This window comes from Sorex araneus, chromosome 6 (assembly GCF_027595985.1).
Source record: "Sorex araneus isolate mSorAra2 chromosome 6, mSorAra2.pri, whole genome shotgun sequence".
Taxonomy (NCBI): Eukaryota; Metazoa; Chordata; class Mammalia; order Eulipotyphla; family Soricidae; genus Sorex; species Sorex araneus.
The window spans coordinates 22,116,535-22,138,495 of NC_073307.1; the positions used below are offsets into that span (position 1 = coordinate 22,116,535).

At 44.6% G+C, this 21,961-nt stretch overlaps 1 protein-coding gene, 1 long non-coding RNA gene and 1 other non-coding gene across 4 annotated transcripts in view; 1 reads left to right on the forward strand and 2 right to left on the reverse strand.

The window, feature by feature from the left end:
• Window positions 1-1,471: 1,471 nt before the first annotated feature.
• On the reverse strand, window positions 1,472-12,001 carry LOC129405706 (uncharacterized). Of its 2 annotated transcripts, XR_008630735.1 has the most exons (7): window positions 11,541-12,001; window positions 10,301-10,338; window positions 8,579-8,628; window positions 7,476-7,566; window positions 3,131-3,189; window positions 2,886-3,043; window positions 1,472-1,743 (listed from the first exon to the last, which is right to left on the reverse strand). It is a non-coding gene; the product is annotated as an uncharacterized LOC129405706 (long non-coding RNA). The 2 variants fall into 2 exon arrangements; XR_008630736.1 differs by lacking the exon at window positions 3,131-3,189.
• On the reverse strand, window positions 7,659-7,855 carry LOC129406238 (small nucleolar RNA SNORA74). The gene has a single exon (XR_008630893.1). It is a non-coding gene; the product is annotated as a small nucleolar RNA SNORA74 (small nucleolar RNA).
• A 1,778-nt stretch (window positions 12,002-13,779) lies between the features above and the next one.
• The window catches only part of SIL1 (SIL1 nucleotide exchange factor), a 315,807-nt gene continuing 307,625 nt past the window's right edge, over window positions 13,780-21,961 (forward strand). Inside the window, exon 1 of the mRNA XM_055142814.1 lies at window positions 13,780-13,870. The gene's annotated coding sequence lies outside the window, so the exon portion shown is untranslated. The remainder of the gene's footprint in view (window positions 13,871-21,961) is intronic.

The window sequence follows — 21,961 nt, forward strand, 5'->3', positions numbered from 1 at the left end:
TAATATATATTCAATTCCCAAGCTGTGCTGGGATGCTCTCTCAAAAGGAAATAAAACCAGTTAGAAGTTTTTGGTTTGGGAGGCTAGAGAGAGAATATAGTACATAGGGGCTTACAGGAGTGATCCCTAAGCAGAAAGGCAGGAATAAGCCCCAAGGACAGCTGATTGTGGCCTCAAAACAAAAGTACATTTTGGTGTTGATTCCACACCAGGTAGTGTTAGAGACTGCTCTCAGCAGTGCTCAGGGATCATATGGTACTAAGAATGCCTCGTATAGGGGCTGGAGAGATAGCACAGCGGGTAGGGTGTTTGCAAGCAAGTTCTGAAAGCTTCAAGTTACCCACAAATGGTTATTCCTAACCATTAAGACATTTAGATTATCAATTAAAAAATAAAATCAGGGTTAGGGACAGTATAGTGGATAGGACACTTGCCTTGTATTCAGCCAACCTGGGTTCAATTTCTGGTATCCCATACAGCCCCAACCATCATCAGGAGTAATTTCCTGAGTGCAAAGCCAGGAGTAACCTCTAAGCATTGCCAGGTAAAAATAAATTAATTTAAAAAATAAATAAAAACCACACTTTAGGTAACATGCTTAAAAGTTGAGTAAATTCCCTGCAAATATATTATCTTCACATCGTATTTTGAAAAGCAAGCAGCCCTCATTCTAGTCTGGAATCCGCATTTGGAGTGTAATTCCTTTCTTTTATATCATGAATTTTCTTCTCTCTTATTTCCTAAAATCCATTTTACTTAAAAGCCGAGTTCTTGGGGCTGGAGTGATAGTACAGAAGGTAGGGCGTTTGCCTTGCACGCGGCGGACCTAGGTTTGAATCCCAGCATCCCATATGGTCCCCTTAGCACCGCCAGTGGGTGGTTCCTGAGTGCACAGCCAGGAGTAATCCCTGTGCATTGCCAGGTGCGACCCAAAAAGCGAGGAAAAAAAAAAAAAAGCCGAGTTCTTAAAATAGACAAAATGCAGAAAGAACATAGATCAGAAAGGGCAAGTCTGTGCAGATACCTATGGTGAAAGGCTTGGCAAGCACTGAATGAAACCAGTCAGGCTTGAAGGCAATCTCAGGTTAAAATGAGATGAGTGCTATACTGAGCAAAATAGGCAGTTAAGTTCAGTAGGACTATGTCACTTTCACACCCATCTCCATTACCTAGCAGAGTTCAGTTATTAAAATGAAGACATAGTATATGAAGACACAGTATATGACACTTGCTTTGTGCCTGGCCAACCTGGTTTGATCCCAGCTCCACATATGGTCCCTGAGCACTGCCAGGTGTGCCCCAAATCCTTTGCACATGAAGCTGTAAACTCATTAAAGAATGAGTCAGATGACCAATCTTTTGAAAATTCTGGGACAGGTCTCTTCCCTTAGTGAAGGAGGTAACCAGAATACCTGTAAACTTAATACACCTGCAAACCAGTGAAAATAGGGGAAATGGATTTGCAGACTGCTAAGGCAGAAATAAGAAACATTTATTCTAAGAATACTGTAACAGTTCCACACATGATTGAGGTGTACTATGTACAGTAACTTTTTCTAGGACCTGTAAGAAAGTTTGATGGAGCAGCATTTGGAAGCCACTGTTGGAGAACTCCACTCCTTCAGCTTGTAGGACACTAGTACTGGGGCCTGGCTCTTCCTTTCAGTCAGCAGCTGGTCAAGAATTCACCTCTTCTCTGAGCTCACAGGGTAAAAATAACCAGTCATCTGAGGACTGCAGCATCTAGTATGAAACACAACAGGTTCAACCAGCATTCTAAGATGAAGAGAGATCACAGAATTGAAGTGCTAAGTATGTACAACACCGAGAGGGCAATAAAGATCCTGGTCAGTACAACATATGTTCAGTTCATGGTTCGGGCTGGAGAGACATGGACATCTGATCCCACTAGGAGTAAGCCCTGAGCACATCTGGGCATGCCCCCACCAAAAAAAAAAATCACCTTATAATTGATAATGATCATCTAGTTCATAATTAAAATCAGAATTGCAGATAGTACACGTAGTGTGCCTGCCTTGCATGCAGCCAACCTGGGTTTGATCTCTGGCATCACATACGGTTCCCTCAGCACTGCCAGGAGCAATTTTTGAATGCAGAGCCAAGAATAACTCCTGATCATTGTCAGGGTGGCCCACAGGCAAAAAAAATAAACAAATTACTTCATGGTCCTATTAGCTGAAAGGGCCTAGAAACACCTCAATATCAAGAGACCAGACCATGGCTCCAAATTACTTCATGGTCCTATTAGCTGAAAGGGCCTAGAAACACCTCAATATCAAGAGACCAGACCATGGCTCCAAATTACTTCATGGTCCTATTAGCTGAAAGGGCCTAGAAACACCTCAATATCAAGAGACCAGACCATGGCTCCAAATTACTTCATGGTCCTATTAGCTGAAAGGGCCTAGAAACACCTCAACATCAAGAGACCAGACCATGGCTCCTTGGTACTATTCTCCAACCAAAAAATCAGGACTCCTGGTTTCTAGGATCAGGACAGGAAATAGAGAAGATGAGCCTGGATTATCTTATAGTGCCATCAAATGAGAAGCACCAAGACAGTACCCCCACCACTTGTTGATGGGGGTAGTGCATTCCCCTTTGAACCAGGCCTTCAGAATAAATTGACAAAAAATATAAACCAGCAAGTTGGCTCATCAGAAGTGTTCCCAGAATAGCAATAAAGAGAAAGATGTTGCTAACCAGACATTCGAAGAATTACAGTGGATTTGTTAGTTCAGGGAAATTGTTTTTCAGAACACTGACAGGTCCATTAACTGGAACTGTTCATAAAGCCCTAATTAAGCAGTAAGATTCACAGGAGTCTTTGACATTCTTTTAAGTTCTTAATTAGTTGCTCTTACCAGCTTGTTTTCCTTTGTGTGAAATCTTAGGCACAGAGCCACCTTTTTGCATCCCTTTGGGGCCAGAAGAACTTATTCCTCTGGGTTTCTTTTTCCTGATTGAATTTTGAGATGAGCCAAGTTTTCATAGCAAAAGTTCACTGTCACTTTCTTTGAACCTGAAAGGAGAGAAGTAAGTTGACACATGCCAGGTATAGTACTCATATTTGGGGCTCCCCACTCATCTTAAGTTTGCTTTTTCTTACCCTGTCCACTGTACTGTTGCTCCTTTAATTTTCCTCTTAGTAGGTTACAGGACTGGAACCTGAAATTTGAGCACTGCAATGAAGTAGGGGCTTGTGCTTGTTAACTGCTACCAATGGGAGGTGATGACAGTTGGGGGTGGGGGACACTAGGACTACAGTGAGTAGTGGTAGGGTGGATAAGCATGTGGTTACCAAGGATCACTTAGGGAACGCTAGGCACGTCCTACAAACCACTTGAATTATTTCCCCAGTCCAGCTTGGATATTTACAGAGCAATAATCCTGCCACTCCAAACCCAGTTTTCATTGTTGAGTAAAGGGGTAAGGAATAAGCTATTTTGAAATGTTTTACTTCTTGTAAACATTAGACTCCTGGGAAGCAAAATTAAGAGGGAGTAGTTGGTGACTACCCTATCGAGCATGAAATCCCATTAAATTATTTTGGTTTTGGGGTCACACCTGGTAGTGCTCACAGGGCAGGGCTCAGGGGTACTGGGGATGGAACTCAGGTAGTTGTGTGCAAAGCAGACAATCTGCCCACTTTACTATTTCACCAGGCCCCTGCATCATTAAAATACTGGAACCTACTGGAACCTATTAGGGTACTCAATACAGGCACAAACACCAAACGAATTAACCATCAAGTAGCAGCAAGGGGCTGACATCCCTGCACCTGAATCGCTTTATCATCAAGTTTTGTTTTGGGGCCAAATCTGGCTGTGCTCAGAGATCACTCCTGATGGGACCAGTGGTACTGGGGGTTGAACTCAGGTTGGCCACATACAAGGCAATTTCCTAACCCACTGTACTATTGTCCAGCCCAACAATCTGTATTTTGGCTATTTTTTCTTTTCCCCTCTCTGGGCCACACCGAGCTATGCTCAGGGCACCATCTGAGGTGCAGGGATTGAATCCAGGAGAGCCTCATGGAAGGCAAATGGCCTACTCACTCGCTGGCCCTGACAATCTCTATTTTGAAGGAAGAGATACCAGATTTTATTTATATTTTGGGGTGGGGGTATACCTGGCAGTGTTCAGAGCCTCCTCTCAGCTCTGCTTGGAAGACCACCTGAGAATTTAACTGTGGCCAACTGCAAATACTTAATGCAAAATCAAGTGCCTTAACCCTTGCATTATCTTGCCTAGAGACCCATATACATTTTGGGGGTGGGTGGCCCTTTGGACCACATCCCATAGTACTCAGGTTATGTAGTACTGGGGATTGATCCAGAAGTCAGCTGTGTGCAAGGAAAGCCTTAACCCCTGTACTATCTCATGCCCAATCCAGTTTTTAAATCTTGGTTATTCAGGGGCTGGAGAGATAGCACAGTGGGTAGGGCGTTTGCCTTGCACGCGGCCGACCCGGGTTCAAATCCCAGCATCCCATATGGTCCCCTGAGCACGGCCAGGGGTAATTCCTGAGTGCAGAGCCAGGAGTAACCCCTGTGCATCGCCGGGTGTGACCCAAAAAGCAAAAAAAAAAAAAAAATCTTGGTTATTCATGTTTCCTTTTCCTCAGGGCTATCTTTAAAACCTAGAACTAAAGTTGTGATAAAGCTTTACTGGAATTCAAGAATATTCTGCCTCTTAGGGGACTATTTCCTTAAGTGAGGAATGAAAGCAACCTGTGCAAAAAGAACTATAAGCCCAAGGTGAAAAACTAAGAGGGCTAACAGATAGTATAGCAGTTTAGGCACTTGCCTGGCAATCAGACAACAGGGTTTAAGTCCCAGAACCACACATGTGGCTGCGGCCACACATGTTCCTGTGATCCTGTGTGTACCTGGGGAGATGCGTGCTTGCCTTGCATGTGGTTGATCCAGGTTGGACCCCCAGAGCAACAACAGGAGTTAAGTCCTGAGCAGCATTGGGTGTGGCCTCAAAACAAACCCAAATATTCATCTTGGATTTTTGTTTGTTTGTTTTTGGGTCACACCTGGTGATGCACAGGGGTTACTCCTGGTTCTGAACTCAGGAATTACTCCTGGCGGTGCTCAGGGGACCATATGGGATGCTGGGATTTGAACCCGGGTCGGCCGCGTGCAAGGCAAACGCCCTACCCGCTGTGCTATCACTCCAGCCCCCATCTTGGATTTTTAAGTCAACTTAGCCTTCTAAAGATTAAGAATCTAGTAAAGGAAAAAGTATTGGTATGTTTACTACAGTGCAATTTATAATGGAAAACAAGTGCCCAGCAAGCAAGGGGATAAAGAAGTTGTGGTATACACACTCATGTGTGTGTACATATATACATATAGACACACAGTACTACTCTTAGCTATGAGAAAAGATGAAACCTTGCATTTCAGGGGGCTGGAGTGATAATACAGCAGATAGGGCATTTGCCTTGCATATGACTGTGTAATTAAAAAATAAAATATGAAAGGGCCTTGTGGCTCTCTCCCACCCCGGGGAGGTCAATGGCAAAGGAGGGAACCAAGCCCAGGCTGATCCAATTGCAGTTTATTCAAATCTCCTCTCCATTCTCCTGATTCTCCCTCTCTGGATCCACACCTCCCCCCCCTCCAGTTTATGCAGAAATCATGTAGGGTGGGGATACAAAGGTAGGGTTGAACAAATCAACAGAGAGGTAAAGCCACTCCTCCAGATTAACTCATTAACTCTAGGACAAAAATCTCATCTACCGATTACTAGGAAATCTGCTCAAGGGCAGGATTCCATTCCAGGGTGTTGCTTTCTTTCCTCAATTAGTAATCCACTTTAATAGTTGTAGTTGTAGTAAATTAACTTCTAATATTTCAGACCAGTCTTCAGACCAGGTTAGTCTTCCTAATCCTAGGAGGGTCCTTATCCAGTTACCTCTTCTGGGTCATGACAGAATTTGTCCAGGAACATGCTCTTAGTTAAGTACTATGGCAATTGGCTTGGCCCATTTTGACGCCAGGGTAGCTCACAGCTTGCCCTAGGTTCATTCAGTCCCTCATTGGGACCCTGCTTTTGGGGTGGTAGGAAATAAGGACAACCGAGTAGAGAAAGCAGATGTCCAGGAGTGAATATTATTGAGTCAATTAACTCCCAACTTACAAAAGCATATTAACCGTCTTCCTTTGTCCATATAAAAAGGACATTGCTTTCCGGTAAACTATGCAAAAGACATAACTTACAAATTCATTGTCCTTAGAAGGATCTGATCCTACAAGTTAACAGAATATGATTAGAGGACAAAGGTGATTAACTGGTTGGGGAGGAGAGCACAGAGAAGAGGTTACAGATAGCCACAGACATTAGTCTGCTTCCTGGCATTCCATATGGTCCTGGAACACCAAAGGCATGACCAAAACAAGAAAATAAATAAATAAAAAGAAACCTTGCATTTCAGAGCATTACAAGAAATGGAGGGGCTGGAGCAAACAGGACATCTGCCTTGCACATAGCCAAGCTGGGTTAAATACTGCACCACATATAGTCCAGGCACCGCAGGAGTGATTCCTGAGCACCATTGGGTGTGACCCAAAACAAAACAAGACAACAGGCAATGAAAATAAACCCCAAGACACTGCCAAGAGAATTCAATCTGGCGAGAAAGATGTGATGAGGCCATGAGACAATGGTTGGAAGATGTGGTGCAGCAGCACTGTCAGCATAAAACATCCATGCCATTGTAAAATATGACACAGTAATGAACATAATGAACTTGAGGCATCAAGCTTGCAAGGCAGGCAACTTTGCCCCTCAGCTCTATCCCCAGGCCCAATACTCTGGAGGTTTGGGGGAGGTGTTTCCACCAAGGAAACTTGTCACCAGCTTGTCTTATAATTTTACTCAATTCTGACTCCACCTGGAATCAGAGTATTGGTACCAGTCATCTAGGGGTAAATGGGAGGTTCCCACAACCACCTCAAGTTCACCCAAATTGCTAAAAGTCACAGAACTCAGTAAAGTTTACTTGCTATTTGAACAGTTTATTTGAAATAATTATGGTAAAGATACAGAAAACATCGAGACATTATCAATGTCTGTAACAAAGTACTTGGGAAGGGGTAGCAAGCTTCCACACTGGAGATATGCCCCTCTTCTGCTCACCAATCCTATCCACTGAGACTTTTATTATTCAGCCCAATCACTCTGGAGAATAAGGAGCGCGGGTTCAATTCCCAAATTGCTTAGTCTTTCTGGTGACCGGTTCTCATTAGTACAAAAGACAGTTTTCACCTGGGAAAATTCTAAGGGATTTAGTTGTTGAGCATCAAGGAACCAAACACAGAGCTAGAGGTATTCTTTACCCTTAAGAATGACTTAACTAGCTCAAGCAGGGATTATGGGCAGAGACCAAAAAAAAACTTGATTTCACTATAGCAACCTGAGCTGAAGCTTCCAGGACTTACACGACAAAATGACGACATATATTAGCCAATCACACAGCTGTCAGGTGACTGAAGCCCCAGTGTAGGTGCGGTTCTCTCAGATGAAGGCCATCTAGGGTTCAAAAAGGAAAGGCATGATAGGCTGTCCCTATGTCAGGGCTCTTTTTTTTGTTTGTTTGTTTTTGGTTAGGGCTCTTTTAAAAGACTGTATGCACCCAGACTAGGACTAACTCCAGAAAAGGAGCCACTCCACTCTCAGGGGTGCAAAACACTGCCCATAGGAACTGGGCCACAGCACCAGAACAGCGCTGCAGCCACACCCCAAATAAGGCAGTGCTTGTTCTCCCAGCACTGTAACACCATCCGAGGCATATTAGCCCAGACAGCTGACAACCACTGGGTGATTCCCCAAATCTTGTTGCAGATACCCAGGTACCGAAGCTAGCTATCATGCACCAGGGTGCCCCAGAGAATTCAATATTGACTGCTAAGCAAGGCCTAGAACCACCACTTTCGAACCCCCACCCCACTCTTGCTTTTTGGGCCACACTCAGTGATGCTCAGGGTCTTGGTTCTGCACTCAGGAATTACTCCTGGCAGTGCTCAGGGGACAATATGGGATGCTGGTGATTGAACCCCGGTTGGCTGTATGCAAGGCAAGTGCCCTATCCACTCTCTCCGGCCCACCAATCCCTTTAAAAAAGGAAACAAAGGGGCCGGAGTGGTATCACAGCTGGTAGCGGACCCAGGTTCAATTCCCAGCATCCCATATGGTCCCCTGAGCACTGCCAGGAGTAACCCAAAAAGCAAAACAAACAAACAAAACCTCCCCCTGCACGTCTTCTGTCGTTTTATGCAACATTCAAAGACTCCACCATGTGCCAGGTACTGCAGGATGTAGCAGCGAACAGAGTGAGATAACCTCAGAATCTCCCATGCCTTCAGTCCAGCATCAGAATTTGACTCAGTTCTCCACAGCCCAAAGGCCGAATTTATTGGAGGCTTAAAGAGGTGATTTTTCTCCCAATTGCCTTTTGACAACACCAACTAGGAAACAGGTTGATGTTCACGTTGGAATAAGCAGGAACCTTTACCTGAAAGCACCATACAAGCTGTCCACTTACCACTAATTACTGCTTCAGGAGGGTCAAGGATGCCCTTCTTTCAAGTCATCCTAGGGGGAAAAAAAGATTTAATTTATCCAATACCTTGCAGCACCTGAAATTATCCTTTCTATAGCAATGGAAACAGCTATTTTTCACCTTTTACCATATTTCATATCCTTAGAAATTATTTCTTTGTCAGTTTACTGCTTATTTTATCATCACTGAAGTTTTAAGATCTAATAAATAAAAGGCCACTTTTACTTACGGTCAATGAATATCTGAGGTAGTCATACTAAGCATTTAAAACCAATTGACAGAACAAAACTAATTCATCCTCAATAGTTCCTCCCAAAGAACTGAGAACACCGTATTTCACAGAACTCAGCTCTATTGGACAACCTCCAGTACCACCCCAAGTGTTTTTTTCCTAGAACTAAGACCCATCTCTTCTCAGAAAATTAGCATTTCAAAACAAAATTACTACAAAGGGGACCCAGTATTTACTGCTATCAAGGATCAAAAATAGAAATTCCTGGGGGAGGGGCTGGAGCAACAGCAGAGCTGGTAGGTTGTTTGCCTTGCAAGGGGCTGACCTGGGTTTGACCCGGGTTCGATTCCCAGCATCGCATATGGTCCCCTGAGCACTGCCAGGAGTGATTCCTGAGTGCAAAAGCCAGGAGTAACCCCTAAGCATCGCTGGATGTGACCCAAAAAAAGCAACAAACAAATAAATAAATAAAAATTTTCCCAGGGCAGGGAACCCTTAGTAAACATATTGCCAGATTAAAGCAGAAATAATTGTAGTTAGGCCTATATGAAATACCTCATTTTTTGTTTTGTTTTCGGGCCACCTAGTGGTTCCCAAGGCTCATCCCTTACTCTGCACTTCAGGGATCACTCCTGGCTGGGACCCAGTAAATCAAACCTGGTGGGTCACATTAAAGGCGATCATCACCCTCCTAGCTCTATTTCTCAACTCCTCATTCAATAAGATTTATATCAAGACCTAAAGAATACTCATAGTTTAAAACAAATTCCCATGAACATTTCTACATGGTATCCTCATATATAGCAATAGCTGTGAAATCTTTGTACAAGAATCGTCCTGAGGGGCTGGAGCCAGAGTACAGTGGATATGGCATTTGCCTCGCACCTGGCGACCCAGGCTTGATTGCCAGCATCCCATATGTGCTCTGTGCACCACTAGCAGTGAATTCTGAGTGCAGATCCAGGAGTAACCCTTAAGCACTGCTGGATGTAGCCACCCTAAAAGAAGATTATCCAGAGTAGCCTTATATGGCAAATGAGTAGCCATTATTAGCTTTGATTTCAGTGAGATAAGCCTAAATCCCATCAATTTGCCCACTGTGTATTAAAGGTCCCATTTAAACCTGTGGAGCCATTCTAAAAATAGTGTTTTCTTTCATCTCCCATGGCTTGATTACTTTTGTTCTATTTCCAAGATGTGATTCAGGTTAATTGCATACTAGTCAAACCTGTTAGACCAGAACCAGAGAGGTCTGGATTTTTAAGGTTTTCTTCAAAAAGGCATTCTTGCAAATTTAATGACTGTGCTGGCATCCTGGTATAGTTAACAACAGTGTAGGCATAAACCAGGCCAGAATGCCAACCAGCTATGGGCTGCTGTTCTCCCAGCAGTGTAACACGTGCCTAGGTACACGGCAACCTAGGCAGCTGCCTACAGCTGGGGCCCAAGGTGACTAATGGTGCTGTACTCACCTGGGACTACATCTGGCTGAAGTCCACAGTTGGCCCCTCTGCAATCAAAGCACTCCTGGTTAGTTAACCAATAGGAACAATGGCTTTTTTTTTTTTTTTTTTGCTTTTTGGGTCTCACCTGGCGCTGCACAGCGGTTATTCCTGGCTTTGCACTCAGGAATCACTCCTGGCGGTGCTCAAGGGACCATATGGGATGCTGGGGATCGAACCCGGGTCGGCCGCGTGCAAGGCAAACGCCCTACCCGCTGTGCTATCGCTCCAGCCCCAACAATAGCATTTATGGGTTCAAAACCCCCACCCCAATGATGGTCCCAAGGACAAATTATACAGTATTATAATAATAAACGATCCTAATAATGAAATACTATTAAGCTAAAACAAATAGCTTTCCCTTGGCTCTATTCACACACCCTTTTTACTTAACATTGGAGTTAAGTTAATGATCTACTCACAATTATCAGGAAGACTGGGGCTATTTCTAAACAGCCTAGTGGCTGTCCATCTCCTATACACCTCGGTCTCCTCACTTGTAAAATGAGACCATTAATAGTACTTTATACACAAATTAGTTGGGAGGTTTTCATGGAATGTAAATCAAGCCCATAAGTCTATTGAGTAGAGTGGGCAAGTAAATTACTATTATCAAGTGCAAAGAGGAGAATATAGAAAACGCAAAGCAACCCGAGGTGGACCAGTGGGAGCGTTGAAAGAGCTGCAAAGCCTACGGTGGGGGGGAGGGGGAGGCTAGGCACCGCATGGCTAGCAGTATCAAGGAGTGACTCCCCAGCGCTACCCGGCGTTGGTTCAAAAAAGCAAAAACTGTCGAGGTCATCCATTATATGCCCTCTGGAACAATAGAAGCAACACTTCAGAAAGATAATCTGATGTAGCACATTTTAACCAAACAGCGAATTAGGTTATATTTATATCTGCCAACAACCTTGATTTTTAAATAATTTGTAAAATTCTTTGTGATTATCAAGCATTCCTGTCCACTTATTTGGGCAACCGGCTGTCTCAGGAGTCACTGCTGGCGGTGTAAGGGGATCATACTGGGATGGCGGAGATGGAACCCAGGAAGGCCACGTGCAAGACAAGCGCCCAGCCCCCAGTTTTATCTCTAGCCCTATAATTTAGCCTTCTTAACATCAAGGTACCCTTTAAGTGCATCCTGCAATTTCACGCCTTAAGCGCCTCCAAACAAATCAGAGGAAAAGGAAAATAGAGGAGAGTTCATTACCCAAGTTTAAAAATAAAATAAAAGAGCAGCTTGCTCCTTTCTGAGGCTGGGATTCAAGGTGCTGACCGAGCGCCATCCGGACACGTGCTCCTCACAGACCTTCCCCCCGGCGCCGGTGCCTGGGTTCCGAGTCTTCCGGGGACCGGTGCAAGGTGTCGCGGCGGGGACAAACGAGACAGACGGCAGCAAACGGCGGGGAGGCCCATTTCTCAGTCTCTCCCAGATGCGCTCGAAACCCGGGGTCACGACGCAACGCACCTAACTTCGTCCCGTGACTCAGCAGAAGCCTTCCACACCGAGGCCTCTTACCGGGGGAATTGGTAGACGTCTAGGACCTCCCGGACCTGGTCCGCACTCACCGCACGTGTCCGGAGCTCGGCCCGGGAACTCCAGCCGGCTCAGAGGCTGCAGGGGAAAGGGCAGCCGGGCGCCGGAGGGAGCCCCGCCCCGAGGCCGAGGGGCGGGGCTAGGGCGGGGCTTGTTGGCCCCGCCCTGATCCTGACCGAGTTCGGAAAAGGCGGCGCTGTAGCTGAGGTGAGTGGAGTGACAGAAGCCAGCTCCCCTGAGCCCAAACCCTATCCCCGGGATAAGGAGCAGGAACCCGAGCCAGAGCCGCAGTGTTTCGACTCCCATCCCATCTCTTACTCCCAGATGGAAGGAGAGCTGTGTTGGTAGCTGCTAGTAGGGTTCGGTTTACTAGCTTCACACAGAGCGTCTCTGGACGCTGCCTGTTCCTTTCAAAGGTGCGACGCCTCAGCGTTCCTGCAGGTCCAGCCGCTTTTTCCACCTCAGAAGCCCATCCTCTTCTTTTTTGTTTTGGCTTTTGTTTGTTTGTTTTGGGGCCACACCCGGCGACCTCAGGGATTACTCCTGGTTCTGCCCTCAGAAATTACTCCTGGCGGTGCTTGGACGCCCATATGGAATGCCAGGGATCGAACCCGGGTCGGTCATGTGCCAGGCAAGAGCCCTCCCCGCTGAACTGTCGCTCTGGCCCCAGAAGTCTATCTTTAGACTTGTTCCAGCAGCGCTGTTTCTTCGCTAATGGGTTTCCCACCCACACTGATAACTTTGGCTTGGGATCTCTCCAGGAGGTTTTAGGGTAGATTATAAGTCTCACACCCACAGCCTAACCTGGCAGGACCCCATTCCTGGTACCCTGTTGAGGGATCCTTAGCTGAACTGCATAAGCAGCTCAAAAATTCTGGTTTCCTAAGTTAGACTTGCTTTGCATCAGGGCACAGCCCACCCACCAGAGCCACATCCTTGACCTGCTCCTACAGCTCACCAGGTTGTCAACAATTACTTTGAACTCAAATTTCTTCACCCGCTGGCTGGAGAAAATAGATTTTTGTCTGGAGAAAATAGATTTTCGTCCTGCTGAGCTCTTGGTGAAGCTGAGTCCTAGCAGAAGCAATGATTTTTCTTTTTCCTTTGGTGGGGAGGCCCTGGGGTGAAGGGGTTGGGGATAGTGGCATACCCATCAGTGCTCAGGGCTTACTCCTGGCTCTGCCCTCAGGTCTGACTTCCTGGTGGGCTCAGGAAACCATATGTGGTGCTGGGCAGTGAACCCGGGGCAATACCCTACTCACTGAACTATCTCACTGGCCTCAACAGTGATTCTTAAATCCATTTTGTAAATTCCCAAATTCTAGAACATCTTTCTTCCTAGCCTGCCCACCCCTCAGCAATGCTGATATGTTTATAGCACCTGACACCTTTGCCAGACAAACCTTTGGGAACCAGCCGCTGCCCTTGGCTACTGCCAACCTGTTTTATTACCTATTTCTTTACTATTTCAGAATGGAAAAGCATGTATTTTGAGTACTACAATCCTCACAATGCTGACACAGCTCAGAGCCTTACCTTGATTCCAACAAGAGACTCTAGGCTCTGGGGCCAGAGAGCCACCGAAGAAGCAGGAAGCACAAATTCTCCCCAGTTTTGATGGCTTTTCCCCAACAGGCTGTGGTTGGGAAAAAGCTTACATAAATAAAGTAATTAAAAAAGTCACATGATCATTGCGGGGCTGGTAGGCAGAAACTCTGTTCTGCAGTTAAATAGGAATGTGGCTGAAGACTGCTGTCATAATCAAAGCTTGCGTCTGGCTCACAGGGTGTTCATACAGGAGGGTTATGAGAGGCATAAAATCAGCCAGATTGGGTGGGTAATTGTGATGCTAAGTTCTGCTAAAGGAAAAATTGTATTGGCATCTTATATTTGTTTTCTTCTTTCCAAACAGACACAATGGAGAAGTTAGAGCTGCCCAGATGATTTATAAAAAGGAAAGATGAATTTTGTGTCCCTGTGTGTTTTCAGAGAAGACACCAAAGGTAATTGAGTCCAGGGAGATATTAGGAGGAGAGAGTTCTAGGATCTGATGACAACAGATATAAGGCAGAATTTATAGGGAGGGAAGATTTTCTTCTAAGGCTGAGCAGTGCAGCCACATTCTCAAGTGTATGGAAAAAGTGTTCAATCTCAGGGACTGTGGATATGGCTTAGTGGTTGAGTACTTATCTTACATGTATGAGGATATGGGTTCAATTTCTGGCACTGCATGGTCCCCTATCACCATTTTGGTATGGCCCAAAAAACAAACAAAAAGTGGTCATCTTTATTAGGTATAGGTGTTCAAATTTTCCTTTGAAGAAAAACCTTGATTGTGATTTCTTCATTTCCTAATTTTATTTATTATTATTATTATTATTATTATTTGCTTTTTGGGTCACACCCAGCGATGCACAGGGGTTACTCCTGGCTCCACACTCAGGAATCACCCCTGGCGGTGCTCAGAGGACTGTATGGGATGCTGGGAGTCGAATCCGGGTTGGCCGCGTGCAAGGCAAACACCCTACCCGCTGTGCTATTGCTTCAGCCCCTCATTTCCTAATTTAAAAAAGTTCATCAAGAGAGAGCTTAGAGTTCCTACCTTGCAGGCATAAGGCTAGAGTTTTATCTCCAGAGCCACCGCATGCGCTGAGTGTGATCATTGCAGCTCTGCTTACTGTTTTCAGGAACTATAATCAGCTTCTGGCCATACTAAAGCCAGGTGCAAGTATGGCAACCAAAGGTCATTATCCCTGGTGAGCACTGCAACTGAAAAAGGGATATTTGAGCCAGGGAGAGAACTCGTAAGTGTTGGAGCACATGCTTCATATGTGGGAACCCAAGCTCTGATCCCTGGCACTGCATGGTCTCCTGAGCACTGAGCTAGAAGTATCCCTGACCTTTAGGACTATATACTAGGTGTTGACCCAAACCTAAAGGATAAACCAACAAAAACAGATTTTCATCTTTAAATTTAATTTATTTTTAAATTTAATTTTATTAAAGCATCGTGATTTAAAAAGTTATTCATAGTTGGGTTTTAGACATACAGTGTCCCAGCACCAGTCCTGCCACTAGTGTCAGTTTTCTCCACCAGTGTTCCTAGGTTCCTTCTCCTAGCCAGCCATCTTGACAGGCACCTTTTAAGTTTGATTATTAAAATATGGGTGTCATGATTCATTATTGTTGACTCTGTGGCTTAGGTTGCACTATCATTCCTTCCTTCACCTCCATTTGAAACTTTATTTAAATACCATGATTTACAAAGTTGTTCATAATACAGTCTCTTAAGATATTCAATATTCCAACACCAGTCCCAGTCCCACTACCATAGTGACCTTGCCTATGTCAATGTCCCAAGTTACCCACCCACTCCTCTCCCCAGCCAGTTCCACTTAGCAAGCACAAAATAATTTCCTTTATATTGCTTGCTTATATATATATGTATATATATTTCATAATTATGTTACTAAGGTTATTGTTCAAGAATTTCCTGAACTGTTAGGTGCCAGTTGAGCCATCCGTACTATTGTTTTTGCTAAATTAACTTAGTGGGCTTCTTCACAACTACCCCATCTAATTTTCTATTTTCCTACTGGGCTGTCAATACTGTGAAAATTGGAGATGTTGTGTGGTTACATATGTGGCTGCCACTCCAGCAGCTATATCACTAGGATGATTCAGCAGCATGGCATCTCAGGTCTACCAGGTTCTGTGCGACTGTGGCTTCTCTCCAAGATCAGTCACAGGGCCAGGCCATTTAAATGCAGGTAGTGGGTGTGGGTGGGTAGAGTTCTGAGCCCTCCAACAGGGTAGAGACTCTGATTGCCCCATCCCAAGAAGGCTCCAGAGATTTGAGTCCAGAGGCCAGGTCTACCAGGTTTGACATGATGTTGGGTGGTGTTTCTCTCTGAGACTGGACTTAGCTCTGTCATTCCTTAACACCACTGATATATGTGAATATCTTTGACTCCTGATCTCTGTTGCTTCTCATCTATCTCTTATCCCCCTTCCCTACCTCTATCCCTGCCATATGATCTTTCCTTCTCAAAGACAGATTTTCAAGCACCATGGCTAGAAAGTGCATTCTTCCTTTCAAGCACATATATGAGAACTGTAGCACCCACTCTTATAACAAGTACAACTACCAGAATGGGTACAAGTATGTGTACAATTGTTACAACTTGATGTGCACCCCCAACTAAGAAAAATGGTCAGGCACCATACCACCAAGCATCATGTGACCCTGGTCATCACAACAACAGAATTAACAGAGAACAAAAGTAAGGGAGGGAACAAAATAATATTTTAAAATAGTCTTTGATAGTCAATCTCAATTTCCGCCCATTAAAAATCCAAATTTGTATCGGTCAGTTAATTTATGTGATTCTGGGGCTGGAGTGATAGCACAGCGGGTAGGGTGTTTGCCTTGCACGTGGCCGACCCGGGGTTCGATTCCCAGCATCCCATATGGTCCCCTGAGCACCGACGGGGGTAATTCCTGAGTGTAGAGCCAGGGATGACCCCTGTGCATTGCCAGGTGTGACCCAAAAAGCAAAAAAAAAAAAAAATTATGCGATTCCTTCTCCTTGTCCTTCTCTTCCTACTTCTCATCTTCCTTCTCTTTCACTCCTTCCTCCTTCCTCTTCCTCTTCTTCCTCCTTTCTCCTCCTCTTCTCTCTCCTTCCTCCTCCTTCCTCTTCCTTCTCCTTCCTTTCTCTTCCTCCTCCACACCACTGTGCTCACATCTTATTCTTGACTCTGAGCTTAGGGATCATTCCTAGCAGAACTAGGAGGACCATATGCCGGGGATCAAACCTGGGTCAGCCACATATAAGGCAAGCACCCTACCCACCATACTATCTTTCTGCCCCTTCTTTTTTGTTTTCATTTTGTTCCTTTTGGATTGGAGGCCATACCTGGTAGTGCTCAGGACTTATTCCTGCCTCTGTACTCATGTTTTATTCTTTGTGGTGATCAGGGGAACAGGAATAACTGGGCTTGGCTGCATGCAAGGCAAGTGCCTGAATACCTATAATGTCTCTCTGGTCCTGTTTTTCTTTATTTCTTTTTTGGGGAGGAGGATCACACCCATCTGTACTCAGGGTTTTCTCCTGGTTCTGCACTCAGGGAACCGTAAGAGATATAGGAACTGAACCTTGGCCACATGCAAGGCAAGCACCTTACCCTCTGTACTATCTCTCTGAGCCCCAGACCTATTTGTCTTATTTTTGCAAAGGAAATTGTAATAGAGAAAAAAATCAAATGGGGGAATTCAAGGGGGAAAAAGTCATGTGAAAGGCAAAGGATTATGATAGACTTATTAACTATGAGCTAGACCTCATCATCAAAAGGCTGATCCCAAGGGTATATGAGGTCCCCAACCGTGTTTGCCTTTCCATACCTCCATTACTCTTTTCTTGTTTCCCTTCTTTATTGGTGTCCTTTTACCCTTGAGATGGTTTTTTCCTTCTCCCTTTGACAGGAACCACCAGTGGAGTAAATTAAGTAATTTATTCAGTGAGTCAATCAACATTTCCTTAGCACCCAGCATTTACCAGGTGCACTGCAGATGAAGTTGGAGCAATAAAGGTTCCTTTATGCTTAAAGCTTATAATATTGTGGTGAAGAAAAGGCATGTTTGAAAGGAATTCTTGCTCACAGGTCAGGGGGAAACTGACCTAGCTGAGTCAAGGAAGAGTACTAAAGTTGGCTGTATTCTCCTTGGCTGATCCTAAGGGCTTAAAGTAAGAGAGGGATTTGGCTTCTCTTCTAACTGCTCATTAATAGCTATTCAGGTTAGAAAAGGGCCTTGTGTTTGTCTTTGTTATTTCTCAAAAGCATAGTTGAAAACAAGAGAGATGGTACAGTGGGTAATGCACTTGCTTTGCATGTAGCTGACTTGGATTACATCTCTGGCATCAAATACAGTACTCAGTGTTACCTGAGCACTGCCATAAGTAGCCCTTGAGTAACACCAAGTGTAGCCTTCCCCCAAATCCCTAAAAGTATAGTTGGATTTACAAAGTTATAGAACATGAAACCTTTGGGACTGGAGTGCTATAGTACAGTAGATACTGCTGACTTGCAGTCAATCCCAGGCACTCCGTATAGTCCCCAAGCCCTGCCAGAAGTTATCCATGAGTGCAGAACATTGATTAAGCTTTGAGCATAGAGGGATGTGGCTCCAAAACAAATAAAAGAGACACATGGAACCCTCATACAGGAATATATTATGGTCACTTGTCATCCCATAGCTTATTGATTTGCTTGACAGGTTACCAGTAATGCCTCCATTTGTCCTTGCCACATGCTAGTGTAGCCCAATGGCGTCTGCTCGCTCCAGAAACATGAAGAACCTCAAATCGTTCATTTAGGGTCTTGAAGAAGAAGTTTGACCATCTCGTAGGTGGGCGGCCATGCGTTCTTTTGAGGTCCCGTGAAATCCAGTCAGTAACAGCTTTAGTCCAGTGGTTGTCTCCAAATCACATTACATGTCTGGCCCATCTGATTTTTGACACCTTGGGAAACGAGACAGCGTCCCTGATTCTCTATCGTCTATGGAGGTCAGAACACCAGATTCCTTCTCTCACTTGAGTGTAACATGGTATTCCAAGCATGGCTCTTTCGATTCCTCTTTGGGAGACCCGAATAGCGTTCTTATCCTGTTTTCGTAGGGCTCAGATCTCTGAGGCATATGTTAGTGCAGGAAGAACAGTGAAGTTGAAAAGATATGCCCGGAACCAGAGGTTCTTCATCCTCTTAACAACTTCTTCGGCGCTCTTGAAGGTGTTCCACGCTGCTCTCTTTCTCCTGCGCAGCTTAGGTGTCAGGTCATTTGTCATGTTGAGTTCTCTTGACCTAGATACACATAACTGCTGCATTCGGAGATGTTTGTTTCATTGAGAGCAAATGGAAAGCCAGGAACAAGTCCATTTCTCATGAACATTGTCTTTGTGAGATTCTGCTGTAGTTTGACCTTTCCACACTCATGGTCGAAGTCGGTCAGCATTCGTGCTGCTTGGCTAATGTTTGGTGTTATTAGAACAATGTTATCAGCGAAGTGGAGATAGGTAGGATAACACTGGGTTTGTCCTTTTAGCCTTGCTGCAGGGAACTTAGTTTACCTTAAAGCAATGTCCTTTCTGTATGGACACAGGAAGACAGTAAACATTATACTTTGTAACTTGGGAGCTGATTGACTCCAATAATATTTACTCTTGGGCATCTGCTTTCTCAACTCAGCTGCCCTTAGTTCCTGCCACCCCAAAAGCAGGGTCCCGATGAGGGACGGAATGGACCCAGGGCAATCTGTGAGCTATCCTGGCATCGAAATGGGCCAGGCCAAAGCGCCACAAGCATGGTCATAGACAAATGCTGTCATGATCCAAAAGTAACGACAAGACTAGGGCCCTGCTGGGGTTAAGAAGACTAACCTGACCTGAGGACTGTGGTCTGGAAAATATAATGAGATGTCTTCAGGAAGAACCAAACTTTAAGTTTGATATATTTCTTACTGTGCTCATACAGAATGACATTGATAGAATGTAAAATTTACTATAACTATTTAAGTGGATTACTAGCTGGGGAAAGAAGAAAGCAACACATCCTGGATGGGATCCCACCCTTAAGCAGATCTCCTAGTAATCCAGAGTAATCTCTTTAGATGAGATTCTGACCTTGATTTAATTTCCTGGAGGAGTGATCTTACCCCCTTTGTTGATTTGTTAATGTTCAACTCACCTTTGTGTCATTACCCTATGTGATTGGTACATAAAATAAGACTGTAAGAGGAGTAAGGGGAAAAGGCACAGGAGAAGACACAGTAGTGGGGGGAGAAGATACAGAAGCAGAGCACAGAGTGAAAGAGAATCATCGGAGCCAGAAGCAGGGGAAAGAAAGAGCACAAAGTAAGTGAGAATCAGAGTCAGAGTCAGAAGTGGGAGTGAGTGGGGCTCCAGAGACTGAAGCAGAAGGGCTCTGGAGAGAGAACTCAGAAGAATAGAGATAGGAAGAGGCCAGAGGAGAGACTACAGAGACAGAGTCAGAGACAGAGACAGACAGAAGCAGCACACACAGAAGCATATCACAAGGAGGAGCCATCCTGATCCGGTCCATACACAGCGGCTCGAGAGCACCGAATGCTGCCCTGAGAGCCCTCGAACACACATATCACATCACCCCTTCTGCATGCGTGTTAATATCTTTTACAGAGGTGGTGTGGTTGCTGATCGTCTATCTTTACTCCCATTCCTTCCCATTCTAGTCATTGCATGACATTCTCAAGGGTGGCACTGAAGAGTTTCAGTGAAATGGTATCACCCTGCCGAACTCCTCTTTTTTTTTTTTTTTGGGTCACACCCAGTGATGCTCAGGGGTTTCTCCTGTCTCTGCACTCAGGAATTACTCCTGGCGGTGCTCGGGGGACCATATGGGATGCTGGGAAACCAACCCGAGTTGGCGGCTTGCAAGGCAAAAGCCCTACCCATTGTGCTATCACTCCAGCCCCAGAACCCCTCTCTTTATGTTGATGATCACTTCCTTGTAGAATGGTGAGATCCTGGTGGTGAATCCATATATTATGGTATAGCTGCAATATTGTGACATATTTGATCTTTCAAATGTTGATGAGAATTATGTCAATAAGTGAGCTCTTTTGAATGTTTTAAGTTTTTGGTCTTTGGGCCACACCGCACAGTGTTCAACTGGCCGTGCAATGCCAATGCAGGGATCAGACTGAACCTGGGGCTCTGGTTACTGCAGCCCTTTGAGTTTCCCACCTTCCACAATGAGCTGGTCTTTGGAAATTACCTTAGAATGGGAGAATATGATTGGAGAATGGAACTTTCAGTAATTTAATCACTCTTGCCTTTTTAATGAAACCTTTGTAAAACCCCTAATTGTAGGAGGTGGGTCAAGGTGCTAGCCTTGTTACTGACCCATCAAGGGTTACCTCTCAGTACCACATATGTCCCCAGCACCACTAGGAGTGACCCCTGAGCACAGAGCCAGGAGTAAGCCCTAAGTACTGCAAGGTGTGGCCCAAGAACCAACAACCAACCAATCAAACAAAGGAAAAACCCGAGAAAAGGGTTTCTGAAGCTTGTGGGTTGGTAAACAATAGGAGATTTCTCTGTCTCAGAAGGACAAGGAAATTCTGTATCATTCATTCAGTCCTGTGTAACTGTCTTATTTGAATATTTATCTATATACTTTTTCATATCCTTTTATAATGAACTAGAAATTTAGTAAATAAAATGTTTCTCTGAATTCTGCAGGCCACTCTATCAAATTAATTAAATCCAAGGAGGGGTTTATGGGAAATTTTTTCTTATAGACAGTGGCTCAGAAGCACAGGTAACATTCTGGGTTTGTGATTGACATGTGAATTTGGGGATTTGGGCACTCTTACAGGATTGAAACTCTTAACCTGAGCAATTTGATGCTGTCTCTGGGTAGATGGCGTCAGAATTGATTTTTTTTTTTTTTTTTTTTGCTTTTTGGGTCACACCTGGCGATGCACAGGGGTTACTCCTGGCTCTGCACTCAGGAATTACCCCTGGCAGTGCTCAGGGGACCATATGGGATGCTGGGATTCGAACCCGGGTTGGCCGCGTGCAAGGCAAACGCCCTACCCGCTGTGCTATCACTCCAGCCCCTCAGAATTGATTTGAATCATAAGATGCTTATATGATGTCCTGAGAATTTGCTTACAAAAACTTGTATAGAAGTGCTCATAGTGGTATAATTCATAATAGTTAGGAGGCTGAATCATTCCAAATATATATTAACTTAACGATGTATACACAAATATGGTATATCATTCAGCCATGGAAAGGAGTGAAATACTACAGCATAAATGCTACTGCGTAAATGAACAATGAAAATATCACATAAGTTAAATAAGTCACACCATAGATTGTTTGGTTCCTTTCATATGAGTATCTAGAATAGGAAAATCTACAGACACAGGAAGTAGATCTGGAATATTTTATTTAGATAAAAGTGGGGGAATAGGTGATAGTTACAGATTATGGGGGTTTTGTTTGCTTTTTGGTTTCTTGGCTCAGGGGTTATATCTGTGCTCTGGATAC